Below are 2,877 nucleotides of genomic sequence, written 5' to 3'. Positions count from 1 at the left end.
TCTACACAGAGAAAATACTTATGAAGCACAAAGCACAGGTCTTCATCATATCCTTCAAGAGAAACACTGAAATTACTGCAAGGGAAGTCTAGGAAACCATGTGTTTTGGTGATGTCCTCTGTGCAGAGTAGGGGTTGGTCACCAAGATACATTATCATTCTGGTATAGAAATATTTGTGACATGAGTGCCTGCAGTAGCACAGAACGTGAAAGATATGCTGTTGGGATGTCACTTCATCCAGGTCTACCGAATATATCTGTTCTCTCCATACTATAGTTGAAATTTCAATTTTATAACCACAGTTAAGACAAACAGATACATAAGTGAACTTTTTAAAAAATTCTGTCCATAACCCAGCTGTGTTCAATGGATACACTTCCATCAACCTAAACTGACAGCTTGATCCTGAAACCTCTTCTGTAACAGCAGTGGGAGTACAGAAGTTGAAAACCTAGAATTTTAAATATCTATGCAAAGCCAGCAGAGCAATGCACACACATAGGGTGAAAGTTGAAGATATGCAAGTTTAACAGGAGCCAAATAAAGCTAAAGAAGCGTAAGTTTTTAAGGGACAGAGTAATCAAAGTAATCATGAAAGTAATAAATAGTCTGGCCCAGACCAGTCTTCTGTAACTGGCCCTACTTGTTTTCTCCTTTTATCCATTTCCTGTTTCATGTTCCTGATCAGGTTCAAATGAGAGCTGTGTCTTCCCTATCTTTGTGTGACCTACTTCAGAGGGATTAGCAGCACTGTGATGTGTCCCCCTGTTTTAGGAATGCTCTGTTCTCTTTCAGGAATAAAAACTATTCTGCCATGTTGCTGAGCAGATGTTGCCTGAACTGAAAACCTCCTCTGTGCTGAATGTGGCTAGAAATTACTTAGAAACCTGTTCTAGATTAATTGGTACTAAAGAGTTCCCTAGATGTACCCTAAGTCTGTTGCTCTTTTCATCCTGAAGTTGTTCTTTTGAATTCATAGGAAGATGCCTGTACATTTGGAGCCACCATTTTATACATTCCTTCTTAGCCACTTCATGGATATCTGTTTTGCCACCCCCCTCATTTACACACTCTTTGAGGACTCAAATATAATTATTCAGCGCCTTGTACCATACAGTAAAATGTTCCTTAACCCTCCTTTTTGCACATCAGCTCTTTGTCACAGAAATTCTCCTAATTTGGCTCCAACAGATCTCAAACTTCTCTGTTGTGACCAGTCACTTTATCTTTTTTTTTTTAATCTACATAAAAACAAGGATGTTTCTTTTACGTTATCCCAGCTGTTACTGAGCAGCCAAAAAAAATGTCCTTTCCCTACTATCTCCTCACAACGAATTTCAGCCAAATGTCTGTCTTCTCAAATAATTTGTATCACCGTATTTCTTTCTCTTCATTACATACCTTGGGCCTAAATATTGTTAAAATACCACGTCCAATTTTCAAGCTACGTGAATGGCTAAAGGATTAGAAAAACTGTAACATAGACACTTTGAGTTCAGTCTCTGTGTATCACATGGAAGGTATTAGAAGATATATATGTTCTGTGAGACTCTTACTTACCTAATCCTCAGCTGGCATTAATTGTGGTGGCGAGAAGGTTACAGCTCAGAAAGGTGGGGATCTGTGCAATGCTGGGAAGCTGTTGACAAAAATCTTCTTTGGTAATGGTAGGTACTTTTTGAATACCTCGTGAGGAGAAAAAAATCTCTTGAAGTCACTGGGAGAGGTGACCTACTCTTGAGAAGTAGCAAATGAGGAAATTTGCTGTCACTGTTTCATTTTTGCTTGATGTGAGTGACACTATGGGCAGACCTGTCTTCCTGCTCGCTCAGTGTTGGAGAAACAGTGGAAGCCTGTTGCTGCTGCTGAATTCCTCCTGATAAAGTGCAGTCTTTGCTTCGGTCCCCAGACACTAATGTTGAGTCCACTTTTGTGTCAGTAAATAAAGGCCAGATCTATAATTTAAGGAATGGTTTGCTCAAAGCCCAAATTTCTATGGAGAAATATGGGAGTAATATAAAGGAGCCTTATAAGACAAACTGGTCAAGGGTGTGACAAAATCCAGAAGCTGTTAGTTCCTACTCTTTTCTCTACTGAGGAAAAGAAGTTTGTACATGTTTTAACAACCAGGCTTTTTAACTTTTGAAGTAATTGTTAGAAAATTCTGTATCACAAACTATTTCCAAGCCAATATATTCTCTGGCCAAATGAAGTAATTTCTGTATTGGACAGGAAGGCAGCTCAGACCTGTACAGTGCTCTCTTATTTTTTCTGGTCGATTTACCAGGCTAATGAAGGAAGTTGACTATTCTAATTACCATTAATGGAGAAGGCCATAATTCCACTCAAGGACAGGGCTGCTGTTCAGAGGGACCTGGACAAGCCAAAGGAAGGGGGCTGACAGGAATTTCATGGAGGTCGAGGAAAACCACGAAGTCCTGTGTCTTGGATGGGCTGAGCGATGCATTGGGATGAGCTGCCCCAGCGGGCACTTGATTAAACACGATCCCGCAGTGCAGCCTGACAGGGCCGGTGGTCTGACAGCATCCTAGCGATTATCGCTTTTTATTCGGCACTCCTGACGTGGCACCTTGAACACGGGATCCCGTTACGGGCGCCCCACTAAGACAAGTCTCATGAACCTGATACGAGAGCAACGAAGTCGCCACGGTGGCGTGGCCGCAGCACCTGCCGTGTGGCGCTGTTCGGAGCTGGAGCTCGGGCCGCAGCTGTAAAAACGGGACGTGTTCCCCGTGAGGGGTCGCAGACTCGGTGGCCGCGGCATCGCCCGCCTCAGGCTCGCGCTTAACGGCCGCCGCCCAACGGCTCCCGCCCAACGGCCGCGCCGCGCGCCGGCCACGCCCCTCGCGCCCTCA

Source organism: Patagioenas fasciata, chromosome 3 (genome assembly GCF_037038585.1).
Source record: "Patagioenas fasciata isolate bPatFas1 chromosome 3, bPatFas1.hap1, whole genome shotgun sequence".
Lineage (NCBI taxonomy): Eukaryota > Metazoa > Chordata > Aves > Columbiformes > Columbidae > Patagioenas > Patagioenas fasciata.
Note: the sequence above shows the minus strand (reverse complement) of the source record.